Below are 20,335 nucleotides of genomic sequence, written 5' to 3' on the forward strand. Positions count from 1 at the left end.
TCCACATGGCCCAAATGTGGACCTCGATCCAGATTCTATATGATCCCTCGGTCCATGTAACCTATATATATACTGTAAATAGTATGATTTATATTAAATACCCTCGGTGCATTTACAATACGGGCTACTATAAGAAAATCAAATTTTAGCAACGGAAAAAACCCATCACCAAAAGTATAGTTTCTATCACTAAAACCGTGTAGTGATGTAATGCATGTTCATCACTTTATTGTCGCTATAAGTCTCTGTCACTAAAAATTTTAGTGACAGAATCTAGCTATCGTTGATATTAGTCAATCTATAGCGATGGAAAAAAATTATCGTTAATGATAAATATATAAAATACAAAAACCTTGAATTTTTAATAGTGATGGTATTAAAAACAATCACTATAATTTTATAGTGATGGAAAATGCAACATCAGTATAATAAACATTAGTGACAAATTATTTTCGGGCACTATTAATCAACATTTGTTAGTAATTATACTGACGAATTTAAATTTTATCATTAAAAAATTAATAATTTTATAAAGATATATTTTTTGAAAAAAATAATTACAAAATATCATATAATATGTAAATATAAGAAACATGGCATAAAATGTATTAAATCACATAGGCATCAATAAAAAATAAAATTATTAGATACAATATATCAAGCAACATGAAAAATTAATAATATGTTAGAATATCCAAATATATTATGATGTCAAAAATTTCTGAAAACAAAAAAGAATATCTAATATGGACTGAAATAATATCATTGAAATGAATCTTAGGGTGCACTGATTAGGACCTCAAGTCCGTCAAGAACTTATATCATGGAAGAATCATTGAATAAATCAAGTTATAATCATTGAAAATAGTATTTATAACTTTCTTAGAAAAATAATTAAATGTTCTAATAATTACTTAATACGATCTTGCATCCAGTTTGGGTGTCTCAGATGCGGCTTGTGATGTACTCCCATCTCGTGATTCAAAACCTGATGAAGGATACGTAATCGTAAGTCCACTGCAAGGTGCTCTACAAAAATAATTTACTTAGAATAGTAAAAATAAAAGAATTTAAGCCAACACAAAAAAGACATGATTATAAGGTAAACTAATACATATGCACTCTTCTATCTAAAATAAGAAACAAATAAAACGGATGAGACTAACAAAAATAAGTAGTAGATTGTGATGTTAACTGGAGATTTTTAAAAATTACCAAACTCCATGTAAAAAGGTATTTATTTTATCCCTTCATTTGGCTATATGAGTCAATAATCAGAAAGGATGTCATCTTGTTCACTATCTTCATACCCTGAATCAACACCATAATCTTCTCCCATTAAAGGGTTGTCTACTAAAGGCACATAAATAATTATCCCAGGCACATCAATTCTAACTTCACTAATAGTTTCAGCACCCACTTCGTTTTCATCTAATACGGAAGCATTACATGGCTCGCTCACCATACATGTCCCTCCATCATTTGAAGACATTTCCCCTTGTATGTCAAAAAAATTCCTAGACTTTATCTTAATAGCTATATGCCAATCCTTATCTACTAGGTCTTCCACATAAAATACTTGTAAAGCCTGAAAGGCAAGGATGAAAGATACATTGTTGCTTGATAGCCGCTTGAAATTCACAACTGTGAATCCCAATTCATCTTCTTTGATACCCCTCCCTTGTGTGATGTCAACACGGTCACATTTAAATAAGACGATCTTCCTCTCTTCATAATAATCTATTTCAAAGATATTCGTAAAAACACCATAATATGTGACGTTAGCAATTACAGGATTCTTGTCCCTAACACTTGCAAAGCTTGACGTTTTTGCAGTAATGACAACTCCACTATTTTGAATTTTACTTTTCTGATCAACAGATTTTGTTCTAAACCAAGTCATTGACAATAAACCTCTTCAACGTACAAGCGATCTTGGTAAGACATTTTTCAAGCCATCTAAGGTCAATAGTTAAACATTGGTCACATCTTTGATAAAGCATTTCAATCTGTTTGGGTAACCAAGTAATTGTTATAATGCAATAAAAATAAATCCATGACATACATAAGTTGTTTTTCTAACATATTATATTAATATGTACTACTTACATGTGATGCGAACCATTTGGGAAATTGATCATTATGCAATCGTTCTATTTCTATTGGGCTCTTCCAACAATTTTGACTTTTAATCAATTGAAGGTGTTCTCTATATTACAAAACATAAGAAAAGATATTATTAAGGTACGATATTCTATTCTATTAACCTAGTAGTAACATGTAGCAATTGTCTTGATAAATGGGACCACTTCTTCACAATTAAAGAGTACAATCGATGCATCTGTGCCCATGTTTTGTGCTTGAGAGATATTGAGTCTTCCTTCCCAAGACCACGACCTACTCCTCCAAATATGGATAACCCTTGGTTTACTTCACTCCTACAACATCGGCATTTCGTGGTGCACGGTTCAACTTTGTCTCCACACCATGCAAATACCTTCTTTGGCTAAATATCCCTCTGCAATTGAACCCTCTGGCCGATTGTGCACATTTTATGGGGAAAAAAAAAAGAATAAGAGTAGGGTGGACCATTAGCTTAAAGAGAAGAAAAAATTCCAATAAATTAAGAATATGGATAGAACACCCCTACTTTGATCTTTGTATTGGGAGTCTGAGAGAGATTATATGAGAAGAATATCCAATCCAAGCTTAAGAGGACGGTGTGAAGACGTAGTCAAAGCTTAATTGAAGCTGCTAAGTTTTTTTCAAAGGTAATTTTGCATTGGTTCATGTTTTTGGATGCTACAAGTTGAGCCCAAGGACTCTTAGTGAGGGTGAAATCTTTGCTAACTTAGTAAGGCTAGTCTGACTAACCCTTATAAATATTTTATGTAGAAAACAAAGAAGTCTTGAAGCTCAATCTCTAAAAAAAAAAAAAATGTATGATATGGACATATGCATTCATTCAATCGAAATATCAAGTGCAGAAATTTATGTGACAAAATGTATTCTTATACTTTAAAGTTTTGTTTTCTCAGTATATTATTAAAGAAATCTATGGCTTTTCAGCCTCTGTTTTCTGGTCATCAAAACATTTACATGTTGATTTTCTGACTGGGCCACACAAGTGAATAGGAGCCCATCTACATCCTATTGGCTTTTCTCATGTGAATGTTATATGTTTTTTTTCTTCTTAACTTGGTTGAAGTTGGAAGACATAAACCCGATTATGGACAAGGTCTACAAAAACCAAAGGCAAGTGATGAACCATACAAATCTATAAGAATTTGCACTAAATTTAAAAAGTACAAAAATAAAAAATTCATTTTGGGGATAAGGAGCATGTGCAAAGAAAAAACTACTTGGATATATAAATGGTAATCAAGCCAATCTAAAGTCAAAACTTTACAACAAGAACAAGTCGTTGAGAAAGCCTATTCAAAGGTGGTCGTAGATAATTCTTATCTCAAGCAGAGCGAAAAGCATTAATTAATTGTTGTTACACGTGAATCCAATTACCCTTTTTAATGCTAAAAACTGGATTAATTTCTGGTGGAGGAAAAAAAAAGAATCATTGTTCACTCAATGACATAGGAGAGCAAATTTGGTACTCTGAATTCAAGAATCGTGAAATAACAAACAATAACTATTAGATTTCCTATGAGAAACTCAAATCTCTTCTTGAATTGCAAAACAGACTGAAACACAAACTTCTAGCATTCATAGAAAATTATTTCCTTAAATCATATATACATTCAGATCAATCCAGATTGATTAAGGTTTAAACAATGTATATTCAGATCAATTTTCTTACCAACAAAACCCTAGATGACTTAGAAACCATAATTCCAAGACAGGAACAACTTTGCATTAACTACATTCAGATATAAAAAAATCTTCAATAAAACTACAAAGAACATATTCTAAACCTAACCTAATGGAGAAAGAACGAAGAAATCTTACCAGTAGAGAATTGTTCCAAGCTTTTCTTCAAAGATCGTTCTAAGGTTTAGTCAATTTGATTATTCTCCGATGTGTGCTTTCGATGAGAGTTCAGATTTGAACAATTTTGAGAGCTACTATGCCACACCAACTTTTGCTAACTCCACCCGAAGATGTGTGGTAGTTTTAGGTGAATTTACATATGAATTGGGGTGGCGTTAGCTAAAGTTAGGGTGGAAATAAAATCTCTCTAAATTTTTTTAGGGATTTTTCCCAAAACGTGCTCAACTTATGTCCAAATTTGAGTTTCAATACACTGTTCATTTTAATTCCCAAAACAAACATTTTGAGTGAATTCATTACTTTTATAGTCAATGAATTCATTGGTATATTTACAAATTTGTAGATATTAAAAGTGATGAAATCACGAGTTGGTTGGTTATACAATTGAGCCTAGCAAATATATTTATAGTGATAATTAACAAAATCATCACCAATATGTATATTTATAGCAACGGACAGAAATAATTAACAGTCGCTAAAAGATTTTTCCTTCAAAAAATTATAGTAATGGTTAACAAAACCATAACTCAAAGGTCAATGATAATATTTATAGCGTCAAAAATAAATAAATCATCCCTATTAAATAATATTTAAAAACAGAAAATAATTGTCAAATTGATTGATTTTTAGCTATAGATAGTATTTCTGTCCTTATTGTGGGCTTTTAGCTACAGTTATAATATCCAACGTTAAAATTTTGTCATTAAAGGTCACTTTTTTTTTTTTTGGGTAGTAAATCAACATTTCATCCAATAATCTTTAAAAATTAAAAAAAAAATAACAACTTATTTTTTTACAAACTTCATAAATTGTTTTGAAGGTTTGTTGTCATAGTAAATAAGATAATTTCATCCCATAATTTGTTAAACTCGAAAAATCAAGTGGACAACTTGTGAGCTGACTTGGATGAGAAAATTAAAATATATTGAATTTAAAAGTATTTAAAAACTTAATATTGAAAAATAAAGAATTTTTAAGTTCTTCACAAAATATAAAATGTAGAGGAATAACTTGATTGAGACTCTAACCTGGCTCAGTGCAAAAACAACAAATTAAATGCATCCCCCCAGTCAGAAACTATGATCTGAATTGAAAGATCAGATAAAAAGAATAGAAAATAGGACTCCAATTAATACAACCACATAAGTGGTAAAACAAACCATTAAAGTAGAATTAGACATTAAATATAATCTTGAACCTGCAATTTAATTATTAAAAAAAAAAAGGTCTATTCTGGAAGGTGTTTTATATGCTACAATATCCATCATGAAATGTTTTCAATTGTCAACAATCATATAGATTAACAACTCTCTTAGATAGGGCAGTGCTCCTTCCTCATTCCAATTTTTGAAGCTGAGGGAACTATCCAGAAAGAAAAACTATATCTGTAAGTTTAAAATCAGAATAAAATATCCTGAAAGGTTTCACAGCCTTGCTAAGGTTGGAAATGTTCACTATCTGAAAAAAGGGATAAATTCGACGGACCTTATTTACGATTGCTGGAACAAATGTAGAAAAAGAACTTGTATTGGGATGAATGTGAAAAAACTTGACTTCCTCCGCTTTTGATATTGCAGGGTCTCTCAAAAGATCATGATTACAATATTTTTTTCATAGTCCCATAAGGCTTCTTCACTGCTACTTGAATCATGCATCTATCAACCAACTCTTCCACGTAGTCCTCTGCGGCATCCTCGGCTATTTTGTCACCTATTTGTTTCATAAATCCCTTCGATATCCACAAATTTATCAAATTCCTTGCATGAATCTCATAGTCTTCAGGGAAGATGCCAAGATATATAAGCACGATTTCAAATAAAAAGGCAAGTCATTATGGCTCAAAGCTAAGATTTCTGAGGATTATTCCACTCCCAATATCTGATTCCATATATTGAATTCTCAAACATCATCCATGACTACTAAATACCTTTGCTCTTTCAAGAATTCATTGATCTTTATTCGTTTCAGTTCTTCTCCATTCATCTTTCATGAGACCTCCCTTTCGAGACCCATCGACTTCGTTGCTATATCTTGCAAAAGGTCTTTAGTATTGTATACTTGAGATACATAAACCCAAGCACATCATTCAAAATGACTTTTAGCTTCATCACGCTCATAGACTCTTTTAGCAAGTGTAGTTTTTCCTAGACCTCCCATTCCAATCATAGAAATCACACATCGTCGTTGTCGGGTGTTCCCAGTTAGTCGAGATTTAAAGGCATTTGCATCATCATCTAAACCTACAACTTGAGTTTCATCATGGTGGTGAGGAGAAGTTCGTCTCAATCCACGCAATCTTTTACTTGTATAGCTTGACGCAACTTTGCTTCTTCCTCCACCAATAGCTTCAATACCATAGGTTGATCGATGGTCGGAGATCCCATGGAAGTCCACCACCACAGTAACAATAGTTTCAATAGCCATGGATTTCGTTCTTCTTTTTCTTCTTCTTCTTCTTCTTCTTCTGCAAGGAAGGAATGAATAAGAACCCAGCTACATCCTATTGGATCTTCGCATGTGAATGTTATGTTTTTTTCTTCCTAACTTGGTTGAAATTGGAAGGCATAAACCCGATTATGGACAAGGTCTACAAAACCCAAAGGCAAGTGATGAACCATACAAATCTATAAGAATTTGCACTAAATTTAAAAAGTAAAAAAATAAAAAATTCATTTTGGGGATAAGGAGAATGTGCAAAGAAAAAACTACTTGGATATATAAATGGTAATCAAGCCAATCCAAAATCAAAACTTTACAACAAGAACAAGTGGTTGAGAAAGCCTATTCAAAGGTGGTCGTAGATAAATTTTATCTCAAGCAGAGCGAAAAGCATTAATCAATTGTTGTTACACTTGAATCCAAATGACCTTTTTTAATGCTAAAAACAGGATTAATTTCTGGTGGAGGAAAAAAAAAGAATCATTGTTCACTCAATGAAATGGGGAAGCAAATTTGGTACTCTGAATTCGTGAATCATGAAATAACAAACAATAACTATTAGATTTCCTATGAGAAACTCAAATCTCTTCTTGAGTTGCAAAACAGAGACTGAAACACAAACTTCTAGCATTCTTAGAAAATTATTTCCTTAAATCAGACATTCAGACTGAAACACATTCAGATCAATCCAGATTGATTAAGGTCAAAACAACGCATATTCAGATCAATTTTCTTACCAACAAAACCCTAGATGACTTAGAAACCGTAATTCCAAGACAGGAACAACTTTGCATTAGCTACATTCAGATAATATAAAAAAAAAAAACCTTCAATGAAACTACAAAGAACAGATTCTAAACCTATCAAATGGAGAAAGAATGAAGAAATCTTACCAGTAGAGAATCGTTCCAAGCTTTTCTTCAAGGATCGTTCTAAGGTTTTAGTCAATTTGGTTTTTCACCGATGTGTGCTTTCGATGAGAGAGAGTGAGAGAAACTAGGTTTAAATGGAGTTGGAAGTGAGACCTCTTTGGTTCTGGTTCAACATCTTCGTGGGAGCGAGAAAGAGTTTCAGAGCAGTTCAGACTTGAACAATTTTGAGAGCTACTATGCCACAATGTGGCATTTGCTGACTCCACCCCCAAGATGTGTGGTAATTCATATGAATTGGAGTGGCGTTAACTAAAGTTGGTGTGGAAATAAAATCTCTCTAAATTTTTTAGGGATTTTTTCCCAAACGTGGGCAACTTATGTTCAAATTTGGGTTTCGATAAACTGTTCATTTTAATTCCCAAAACAAATATTTTGAGAGAATTAGTCACTTTTATAGTCAATGAATTCGTTGGTATATTTACAAATTTGTAGATAGTAAAAGTGATGAAATCACGAATTAGTAGATTATAAAATCATGGCTAACAAATATATTTATAATGATAATTAACAAAATCCTCACTAATATGTATATATATAACCGTTGCTAAAAGATTTTTCCTTCAAAAAATTATAGTAAAAGTTAACAAGATCATTGCTAAAAGGTTAATGATAATATTTATAACGTCGAAAATAAATAAATCATCCCTATTAAATAATATTTAGCGAAAAAAAATTAAGACTGTCGCTAATAATTTTCAAATTGATTGATTTTTAAGGGATGGATAGCATTTTTGTTGTTATTGTGGGCTTTTAGCTACAATTCTAATATCCGTCACTAAAATTCCATCATCAAAGGTCCCTTCTTTTTTCTTTTTTTTTTGTAGTAAATCGACATTTCATCCAATAATCTTTAATAATTAAAAAAAATAACTTACTTACTTTCCAAAACTAAGTTTTTACAGACTTCGTAAATTGTAATAAGGTTTGTTGTCATGGTAAATAAGATAATTTCATCCCATAATTTGTTAAACTTCAAAACTCAACTCAAAAATCAAGTGGACAACTTGTGAGTTGACTTGGATGAGAGAATTAAAATATATTGAATTTAAAAGTATTTAAAAACTTAATATTGAAAAAATAAAGAATTTTTAGATTCTTCACAAAATATAAAATGTAGAGGAATAACTTGATTGAGACTATAACCTGGCTAGGTGCAAAAACAACAAATTAAATACAACATCCCTCCAGTCATAAACTACAATCTGAATTGAAAGACCAGATAAAAAGAAAAGAAAATAGGACTCCAATACAACCACATTGGTGGTAAAACAAACCATTAAAGTAGAATTAGACATTAAATATAATCTTGAACCTGAAATTTTAATTATTAAAAGAAAAAGTCTATTACATAGAAACCAATTTCTGGAAGGTGTTTTAATTAAATGCTACAATATCCATCATGAAATGTCTTCAATTGTCAACAATCATATAGATTAACAACTCCCTAAGATAGGGCAGTGCTCCTTCCTCCTTCTTCCATTCTTTCAAATCCATTACAATTTTTGAAGCTGAGGGAACCATCCAGAAAGAAAAACTATATCTGTAAGTTTAAGATCAGAACAAAATATCCTGAAGGTTTCACAGCCTTCCTATTCGACGGACCTTGTTTACGATTGCTGGAACAAATGAAGAAAAAGAACTTGTATTTGGATGAATGTGAAAAAACTCGACTTCCTCCACTTTTGATATTGCAAGGACTCTCAAAAGATCAAGAATACAATTTTTTTTTTTATAGTCCCGTAAGGCTTTTTGCTGCTACTTGAATCATGCATCTATCAACCAACTCTTCCAGGTAGTCCTCTGTGGCATCCTCGGCTATTTTGTCACCTATTTGTTTCATAAATCCCTTCGATATCCACAAATTTATCAAATTCCTTGCATGAATCTCATAGTCTTCGGGGAAGATGCCAAAATATATAAGCACGATTTCAGATAGAAAGGCAAGTTATTATAGCTAAAAGCTAAGATTTCTGAGGATTATTCCACTCCCATTATCTGATTCCATATATTGAATTCTCAAACATCATCCATGACTACTAAATACCTTTGCTCTTTCAAGAATTCATTGATCTTTATTCGTTTCAGTTCTTCTTCATTCATCTTTCATGAGACCTCCCTTTCGAGACCCATCGACTTCGTTGCTATATCTTGCAAAAGGTCTTTAGTATCGTATACTTGAGATTCATAAACCTAAGCACATCATTCAAAATGACTTTTAGCTTCATCATGCTCATAGACTCTTTTAGCAACTGTAATTTTTCCTAGACCTCCCATTCCAACTATAGAAATCACACATCGTCATCGTCGGATGTTCCCAGTTAGTAGAGATTTTAAGGCATTTGCATCATCATCTAAACCAACAACTTGAGTTTCATCATTGTGGTGAGGAGAAGTTCGTTTTAATCCACGCAATCTTTTACTTGTATAGCTTGACGCACCTCTGCTTCTTCCTCCACCAATAGCTTCAATACCATAGGTTGATCGATGGTCGGAGATCCCATTGAAGTTCACCACCACAGTAACAATAGTTTCAGCAGCCATGGATTCTCTTCTTCTTCTTCTGCAAGGAAGGAATGAATAAAGTGAAAGGAAAATTCATGACCAAGTTGCATAAAAATGTGTAGACCTCATTCAAAAGTAAATATATTAAATATCACATCAGACTTTATTTAAAGGTAGATTCCATTTCACATCTTTCAAACAAATAAAAAAGCAAAAAAGCAGTGATTTTATAGAGAGATTTACCGGGCAGACCTATCTTTTTCAATTTTATTACATAAACTCCCTTACTGTATCCAGTTACAAACTTGAACAAACCTTACTTAATGAATTAGGTTAAATCTTACTAAGGGTCATTGGGCCTACATGGATTATCAAAATTAGCAATCCAAGATCACAACCTTCTACATTTCAGGGAAAATTTGATATTCAAAAGAAAAAAATTCGAAAAATAAAATCTTTTTGAGTTTGATTGAAAATGGATGGCTACCTAACTCCAAAATTTAAAACTAAAATTCAATGGTGAAAATTAATCTACTTTTTCCAGAGTTTTTAGAATTTTGTCCTTTAATAACCATGTGGCATCAGATCAGGTTTTTGGATGCCACAAACTTATGCGGTTAGGATCTACTCCAAGGTATATTACGTAACAGGAAAATGCTGAAGTAACATTGAAATTAACATCATTTGGACATTGCTGATGTGGATGTGTCTATAGAACCATAGATGCTTTTCATCAAGATACAAGTGAAAAGCATCTATGGTTCTGTGCACACCAATATCCTGAAAGATGTCAATCTCAATGTTACTCCAACACGACTATAAGTAACAAATTAACTACATCAATTTGAATTTTATGACATGGATCACTGCTACAAAATTTGCTAGGTAACAAATTTGTTCAAGTAAGGTTCCATGGGAAACAAAAATGATGAAGTAAGGTTTCCTTTGAGTTATGAGAACTCCAAGGGAGTTTTTGTAATAAAATGCAACAGTTAGGTCTGCAAGTAAATCTCTCTTAATTATAATCCTAGGTTTTGATTCCCATGAAGATTATTCATCAAATGAATATAAATCGTCAATAAATTATCCTTTTTTTTTTCTTTTGGTGCCGACTGCAGTGATTTTTTTTGCTAAAAAAATTTACGCTAATGATTTTCTGACTAGAAAATTTTCACTCGATCTGTACTCGGCTGACGTGGCAAAAGCATGCAGTTACAAATTCGATTTTTCATCCAATAATCTTTAACAATTAAAAAAATAACAAGTTATTTTCCAAAACTAGTTTTTTACCGACTTCATAAATTGTTTTGAAGGTTTGTTGTCCTAGTAAACAAGATAATTTCATTTTCATACAACTTGTGAGTTAACTTGGATGAGAAAATAAAGATACATTGAATTTAAAAGTATATAAAATCTTAATATTCAAAAAATACATATTTTTTAGGTTCTTCACAAATATAAAATGTAGAGGAATAACTTGATTGAGAGTTGAGACTCTAACCTGGCTAGGTGCAAGTAAAAACAACAAACTAAATACAACATTCTAGTCATAAACTACTTGAAAGACCACACAAAAAAGGTTTCCACTACGACCACATAGGTGGTAGCTTGCCAATACAAGAAAAACAAATTATAAAAGTAGAATTAGACATTAAACATAATCTTGAACTCGTAATTTTATTTATAAAAAAAACAAAAAGTCTATTACATAGAAACCTAAGGTTGAAGGTCATGATTAATTGACAAGCATATACGAGTTAAAACCAATTTCTGAAGGGTGGTTATATGCTACAATATCCATCATCAAGTGCCTTCAATTGTCAACAATCATAAATTAACAACTCTCTAAGACAGGGTAGTGCTCCTTCCTCCAAATCCATTAGGCCAAAAAATTCCCAGTTTTTGAAGGTGAGGGAACCATCCAAAAAGAAAAGCTATATATATGTAAGTTTAAGATCAGAATAAAATATCCTGAAAAAAAGGGTAAATTCAACGAACCTTGTTTACGATTGCTGGAACAAATGTAGAGAAAGAACTTGTATTGGGATGAATGCGAAAAACTTGACTTCCTCCGTTTTTGATATTGCAAGGTCTCTCAAAAGATCATGAATACAGTATTTATAGTCCCATAAGGCTTCTTCGCTACTTGAACCATGCATCAATCAATCAACTCTTCCAAGTAGTCTTCTGCGGCATTCTCAGCTATTTCGTCACCTATTTGTTGTATAAATCCCTCTAATATCCACAAATTTATCAAATCCCTCGCATGGATCTCAGTCTTCAGGAAAGATGATATGGAAAGCACGATTTCAGGTAGAAAGGCAAGTCATTATAGCTCAAGGCTAAGATTTCTGAGGATGGTGTTTGGTCTTGATTGAGTTGCCAATTTACACGAGCAAGCAATTTAGTCCACCCACAGAAGTTGTTGCCTGTCCTTGATAAAAAAAAATCCCAATAATACAATTGCAGTGATAAACCCCCACACTTTTTCACGATATTTTTTCCAACTACCTCTAGATCCTTTGGAAGAGTAATTTCTTTTACCATAAAAAAAATATATCTGCTTCTTAATAAACAACTCCCAACTATCGTCATCACTTAGAGGTTGCTCATGTGGGAGATATTTTGGATCAGCATCCAAAACTATCTCCTTGTGAGTAGTGAAGATTTACTCCCATTATTTGTATTGGGAAATACATTTTTTAAGTTGATTCCATATATTGAATTCTCAAACATCTTCCATGACTACTAAATACATTTGTTCTTTCAAGAATCCAATGATCTTTAATTCTTTCAGTTTTTCTTCATTCATCTTTCCTGAGACTTACCTTTCGAGATCCATTGACTTCTTTGCTACATCTTGCAAAAGCTCTTTTGTATTGTATACTTGAGATACATAAACCCAAGCACAACATTCAAAAGAAATTTTAATTTCATCGCAATCATATAAATTCTTTTAGCAAGTGTAGTTTTTCCTAGACCTCCCATTCCAACTATAGAAATCACACATCGGCGTGACGGATCCCCAGTTAGTCGAAATTTTAAGACATTCGCATCATCATCTAAACCTTCAACTTGAGTTTCATCGTTGTGATGATGAGGAGAAGTTCGTCTCAATCCACGCAATATTTTACTTGTAGAGCTTGACTTACCTCTTCTGCTTCCTCCTCCATAGGTTGATGGACGGATATTTTCCTGGATCTGTTGTATCTCCGTGCCAATCTTCACATTCGAATTTGTTCGTTGTTTCTCATCTGCGTTTCGTAGAAAACATTGCATCTGCCTCAGCTCTCTTTGTAGGAAAGTTGCTTCTTCAACGAGCAGATCAGCAAGTTTGTCCACCACTGCACGAACAATAGCTTCAACAGCCATGGATTCTATTCTTCTTTTTCTTCTCCTTCTTCTGTAGGGAAGGAATGAATAAAGAGGGGAAACGATAATTCACCATCAAGTTGCATAAAAATGTGTTGACCTCATTCAAAAGTAAAGCTATCCGCTATCCTTTCCTTCAATAATACATCAACTTTATTAATTATCAGATCTGACTTTAGTTAAAGGTAGCGTCCATCTCACGTCTTTCAAAGAGTTATCTGATCATATTCAAACAAATAAAAACCAGTGGTTTTATCGTCTGAATTTGGCTATCCCACACGTGGCATACTTAATCGATTACCTCACGTGACAAGGTCATGAAACGGATCCCTCGAGATACAATTTTTTTTTATTTTATAGGAAAGTACTTCTATGTATCCCGAACAGCGCAGTTCTACAACTCCAAAACTTACCACGGCAAGGTAGTCAATTGAGTTTGCCAAGTGGGGTTGTCAAGATTTTTTCGGAATAGTCTCTAAGATGTTTACAAGAAGGTCTTAAATTAGAGAGTTACTAAAGCCACACCAAATGTCTACAATTCTTTGGTGATTTACCTAAAAATTGGTGTGGCATTAGTAAAAGTTGGTGTGACAATAATGATTACTTAAATTATAGGCTTCAATTTTGATTCTCATGAAAATTATTCACTAAATGAACATAAATCGTCAACAGATTGTCCTTGTTTTTTAATCTTTTCGTACTAATTAGAATAATTTTTCTTGCTCACACTCTCCATTACGTGCCATGTGAGGCATAACAATTAGGGGTGCTCACGATTTCGGTTCAAATTGAGAACCAAACCAAATCAAATAGTGAGTTTTGGACTGATTTGATTCTATTTGAATTGATTATTGACTTAATTCTGAGTTTAAAAAAATGACGAACTAATTAATTTAGTTCAGTTTTCGATTTAGACATAATAAAAAATCAAATCAAATTGAGAATCAAAGTTAGTGAGTAAATTATATATCAAAGGTTTTTTCTTCTTTATCGTCATGTTGAAGATGAAGGAAATATCATTTTGTTGTTTTGTTATGTTTTTTTAAAATAAAACTATTATATTTTATTGACTAAAACACCTTAAAAGATTGAGCTGTGCCCATTACTTTTTAATTGTTTAAAATAACAAGACACGACTTTTTGAACAAAACTATTATACATTTTAGTGACTATCGAAACATAAAAGAATGGATTAGTGTTACACTTTGTATTATTTTTCAATTGTTTAATAAAACAAGATAGTGAATACTTGTTAGGTCTGATATAATGCATCAAATTCGATGCACATTAATATAAAATTTAATGTCCACAATACCCCAGAACTGAATCAAACTAAACTAAGAGTGATTTGGATTTGTTCGGTTCTAAGCTATATTCAGTTTGGTTTTGGTTCAAGACTTATAGTACCCATCAAGTTCGTTTCAGTTCTAATATATCCCCCAATAAACCACGAATACAGGTGGGTTGTATTGTTATATTCCTTCAATGTGGTGTTCAATGGACTTGGGTGTATGTGGTAGGTGGCATGTGCTAGAGATCTACAACCAGTGTGACGAGAAATTTTGTGAGCAAAACATCACTCAAAAGTCTGATAAATAACCAAAGAGTCTGCCACAATGTAATATTTGTATTTGGCATTACAAAATCATGGTATACCATTTGTGGCCATCACCTCATGATAATTTCTTGACCGCATCACCTTGTGACTTTCAAAAACATGATTGATCAATGCCACAAAGACATAAATGAAAATATTCTAAGAGTCCTGAAAGAAAAAAAGAAAAAACTTGAATTTTAATTTTACATTTAGAATTACGACAGCCTTCTAGTTTAAACACATTAGATCAAGTGCAATTTTTTTCTTCTTTTTTTAAAAGAAATTTGAGTTTCTCCATGAAATCTAGAGGTTATATATGATGTTGGATTGCCATATGGGCCCAACGACCCTAAGTAAGATTAGGAATCTTACTAAGTTTGTTAATAATCAATTTTGATATTTTTATTTCTTTTTAATTAATAATATTTAATTGGTATGAGATTTTAATGATATTGGATGTTTTGCGTCGAGCACCATTGAAAAAAATAAACAGTTGAGATGCTAGGGATTTTCAAGAAAAATGTATCCCTAGAAGAAATTATTGTACTAATTTAGAGAAAATCAGTAATTTTTTTCCTCCCCATCTGAACATCATATTTTATAATTAATTAATACTTTAGAGAGTTGCTATTAGCACCCAACTTTTACTGCTACACCCCAATTAAAAATAAAGACAATAAGTAAAAGTTTGGTGCAAATAGAAGCACTCTGTCATTTTTTTTCTAGATTTTTATTTTATGAGTTTAAGATTTTATATGAGCCTAATCATAATTGTAAACAACTGTTCAAATTGTTTGAACGAGGAACGAGTGTTATAATGTTTTGTAATGCTTAGATATAATTTGAGTCAAACCTTTGTAATGTTTAGATGTTGTGTTTTAATAATTAATTGACGTGTGATAAACAATTTAAGTAACAAGCATGTAATAAGTAAATGTTGGGGTGCCAATAGCAGCTCAAATATTTTATTAGATCCAAAAAATCTCAATAAAAATAAATGATTTTTCATAAATGAAATAAGGTTCTTAAAAATAAATATATTTTACTAGGCAGACCTCAAACACAAGTAATCTTTACAAATACTTTGATCCCCTAAGTTCGAGATAATTCTCAAGGTTTTTTAATTCTAGAATTTTCAACTTTGTTATAAATTATTCACAAAGTTATTTATCCATAAATGACAATATCTCCCATCCTTTACACCAATGCACCTTACTGTTTAATGATTATGAGCCTAGTCATAATTGTAAACAACTATTAAAATTGTTTGAACGAATGTAATATTGTTTTGTAACATTGAGATAATAATTTGAACCAAATCTTTGTAATGTTGAAGAGTGTGTTTAAATTTTTTTACTTAGCGTGTGATAAATAATTTAAGAAATTAGGGGTGTAATAAAGTAAAATTTGTGGTGCCAATAGAAACTCTCTTGTTTTAAATTAGAAAAAAAAAAGGCCCTATAATACATGTGGTGTGGTGTGGGTTTGCAGTTTGCACATGCCACCTAAAAATTAAAAATATATGCTCTTCGTCAAACGAGTTTGAAAAAACTAAGGTTTGTAGGGAGTTGTTTCCAATGTGTTTTAATGATTGGGAGTTGGGAGCTCTTTGTAGTCTTTTATAGTGCATTGAAGATTTCCCATTGGATGGCCGTGTTGAGGACAACTTACTTTGCGATGGTACTAGGGATGGGCGATTTACAATCCGTTATTTGTATCGTGTGGGTTGGCCAATCTTCTTTTTCTCAATCCATGGTTTGAGGAAGTAGGATTCTCTATAAGATTTTTGTGTTTTCTTGACTAGCTTCTCTTGAGAAACTTCCAACTTGGATCAGTTAATACAGAGAGACTTCATTTCTCCAATCTCATCATTTCTTTAAAGTTATTTTCTTCGAGGACTTTCTTGTAAGGTGGGATAGAATTTGTTATCTTAGTGACTAGTAGTTTTGGTGTCAAGTGGTTCATTGTGGTCTGTATGTCCCTTGTTAGGCTGGTCATCTCGACCACCATTTTATTTTATTAATAGAATCTATCTTTACTTACAATAAAAATTGTTTCAAAGGAGTATGTGTAAATAGTAATTGGGTTTGAGGTCTACGTCATAAAAGATTTTAAAAACAAAGTTAAAAAAGTGAAAGTAATATGGAGTTTGGGTAAAGTGATAATTGTTAGATTCTTCCAATAATGGAGTCGCTCTAGAGTAACTAATGTTGGAAAAAATCTACATTTTTTTATCCAGATTTTTGTGACCAAGTAAGGATATTTGAGCTACAATTCAAGTGGGTCCCATTAGTTTTTTGAGGCTGGACCACTTGAAAACTTATTCATCTCATTGAAGAGAATAGTTTCATGTTTTAAGTTGTCAAAAATCCATTAAGGATGAATGAAAAATCGACTCCTAAGAACCCCTATTAGCCATGGTTTGTTATATGTGATTTCTAAGATTATTGAGTTTATAAGAGAAACTCTTTAGTCCCACATCGGATAGGAATAAGAAAATTGTTTGGCACTGCTCTTACTTGTCTTCCCAAAGCTCGGGTATCTACTGCTTACAACTAATGACGTGCTTTATAGATTCGATTGACGATACTTGTTTTCTTGTTTTATGCATATTTCGGCCATACTCAACCTAGAGATGCAAGCCAGTCAGACACCGTAGAGATCATCTATAATATAATGCTTGGCTAGACCATATATTCAAATATCGCTTGAGATCGATATTTGAAAGTCAATAAAATTCGGCCAAGTCAACTATGATTTTATTTTTTTTAGTTAAAATTCAAATACATATTATCTAAATAAAATATAATTTAATGATTAACATCTTCTAATCATCCCTATTTTTATAATAAAAAAAATTATAATTATTTGTATATAAATATAGATGAATAAATAATTATAAACCAAGTTAAATGGTGTATCTCATTCGAGATGAGTAGCTAGGGTTGACCTCCAGATGGCGTTCTCGGGTCAATCAGTTTCTGCACGATACTAACATTTTTTGACACTGCTCTTACTTGTCTTCCCCAAGCTTGGGATAGACGTTAACCCTAGGAAATCTCTCATTTGATTCATCACCACCTTCTCCATCTGATTGCTCTCAAACGAACATCCAGGGAAAAATAAGGAATTATGCGAGTAAAGTCCTAGAAATGAAGAAAACGGCTTTCTCACGAATGGAGGAGGACGTCCAACCATATTTTGGGCCACGCCTCCCTAAAAGAGGGGAATCCCTTTATCTGGAATGCAATGGTATGATTGTTCATTTTGTGAACGTTTCCCTTTATTAATGCATTTTCGTAAGCAAGTCTTACCATCTTTCTTTCAAGTTTGATAGTTACAAATATGCGGTGATTTGTATTTGTATAATTTTCTTTTACTTATTTTTATGTAACTAAGTCCTCAACTAGAAGCGCCTGGTAAAATGTTGTCATTAATGGAATTCTTTTCTTTTCTTTGTCAACTTCGCCTGCACTACTTTGATACCCTTTTATTTTCTTTGGCAAGTATTTTGGATTACTATCTCTTAACACACACAAATTTAATTCTAACCCGAGTCTTTGAATCTTTGAATTTTTAACCTAGTTTCCTTGTAATTGGGGATCTTTAAGCTTTTTGGGACAAACAAGATTACTTAAGATTCCCAGTCCATTCTCAATCGAAAGTCTCTTAAGCTACTCTAGGGAAAGTCTCTTAAGATTAATTCTCAATCTTTGTCACTCATGACCCTTAGCCATTTCGGCTAACCACTACTCACTCAGGACCCTTAGTTATTTCGATTGAATGTACACTAGTCACTCAAAACCCTTAGCCATTCTCGACTGAACACTGGTCATTCAAGACTCTTAGCATCTCTGGTAAATATTGGTCACTCAGCCATTCTTGAATGAATACTGGCCATTCTAGACCCTTAGCCATTCTTGGCTAAACAATGGCCATATTTACACTAAAAATTGGGAAAATAACAATTTTATTAAAGATATTTTCTTAAAATTGCATACTACTTCTGAAAGCCTTTTCTTTGTCTTTTTGAAGATATGTTTTTCTTGTTTTTGCTATGTCGGGTTGAATCTTTGACTAGTGCCAAATGGAGATGATATTGTTAGTGGCTAAGCTCTATGCCCCTGACCTTTTTTTTTTTTTTTTCTATTATGGAATACACTGCAAGTTGGTCTCCTTGGACGTCCCACCTTCTTATTTGTGTCAAGAAACTTAATACTTGACAATAAGTGGAGGGCACTACCATTATGTCATAGAGCCACCACTTATCAAGGATTGCATTATTTGGTGAGACCACCTCCACCATAGTGAATCTGGTCATTAGAGTTATCTATAGGTAAGATGATCTTAACCCAATGCTAGCTTGCTAGATTATCAAATCAATGTAAGTGTGCCTCGATGGTGTCAACAAAATCTATTATCCCCATATAAAAGGGGTCGCATAGAGAATCTAACGAGTTCCCATTATCGATTAGCATCCCCTTTATGGTAAAAAGTCTTACTTACGAAGTACAATGGAACTAAAATGTAGGTAAACCATTCCTTCTAAGTGTTTTTCTTATAATAACATTGTTGACTTCCCTTAGTGGATAATAAATTTAATAGATCCATTACAAGTAGTGTAGACCTATGCCATATGCGTTGTCTGCTGCATTTTTATTCTCCTTTTTGGCTTACTTTCCTTGGTTTCTTTTCTTCGTGCCTCGACACTGTAGATACTTCGAAACCTTTTTAGAGGTTTGAGCTCATCTATGTAAGTTAAGGAGTTGCCACCATTCAATTAAGGTGTGAATGGACACCAAAAGAATTTTAAAATTTTATTTTTGTTAGCTTGTAGTGATTCACATATCCAAAGGATAAGGGGTTTTGATCTACCTAACAAACTACGGTAAAGAGGTTTGGTTGAGGGACAAGGAAGGTGTTAGGTACCTTGTCCCTCTTATCCAAAAATGATTACAATAGATTGACCATAGGTGAAATTAGAATCTACTTTTTGAGTTTTGAAAGTAGAAGAAGTTATAGGGAGAATTTTTTTTTTTTTTTTTTTTTTTATAAAGAAGCTATAGTCTAGTTTAAGAAATGGAAGAATTAAAGTAGTGAGTAAGCTAAAAAGAGAAAAAAGGTATTTTCTAGAATTTTTTGTGAACTTAAGATTTTGGTAGAAATTCACATAAATTTCACTGTCTTGGATTTCAAGGTTCTTTTAGAGGGTTATGTCTATGAGTTGAAGACCACCATAGGAAAAGCTAGAAACTTATATACATGATTTTTGTCCTCTTTGGGACTATTTTTGTATTGGTTTAGAGAGTTGGGTGGGATCTAGGGAGATCACCACCTTTGACTCTTAACTTTTTTGAAAATACAAGGTGTGATGTGTGCAAGTGTGTATGCATAGATATTCCAATAGGAACTTATTAATAGTCTTATGTAGAGAAGATAACCTCACCAAGGTGAGAGATTACTCTCTTTCCCCTTAGCCATTAAAAAC

The 20,335-nt window shown here is 32.5% G+C and overlaps 2 long non-coding RNA genes across 2 annotated transcripts; both read right to left on the bottom strand.

The window, feature by feature from the left end:
* Positions 1 to 683: 683 nt before the first annotated feature.
* On the bottom strand, positions 684 to 7,580 carry LOC147410654 (uncharacterized). The gene is made up of 3 exons (XR_015177297.1): positions 7,338 to 7,580; positions 2,110 to 2,533; positions 684 to 988 (listed from the first exon to the last, which is right to left on the bottom strand). It is a non-coding gene; the product is annotated as an uncharacterized LOC147410654 (long non-coding RNA).
* A 1,097-nt stretch (positions 7,581 to 8,677) lies between these two features.
* Positions 8,678 to 13,401, bottom strand: LOC147410655 (uncharacterized). Its single transcript, XR_015177298.1, has 2 exons — positions 11,877 to 13,401; positions 8,678 to 9,936 (listed from the first exon to the last, which is right to left on the bottom strand). It is a non-coding gene; the product is annotated as an uncharacterized LOC147410655 (long non-coding RNA).
* Positions 13,402 to 20,335: the final 6,934 nt, after the last annotated feature.

The sequence above is a fragment of the Akebia trifoliata genome, chromosome 1 (genome assembly GCF_017979445.1).
Source record: "Akebia trifoliata isolate Shusen 1 chromosome 1, ASM1797944v1, whole genome shotgun sequence".
In the NCBI taxonomy this organism is placed as follows: domain Eukaryota; kingdom Viridiplantae; phylum Streptophyta; class Magnoliopsida; order Ranunculales; family Lardizabalaceae; genus Akebia; species Akebia trifoliata.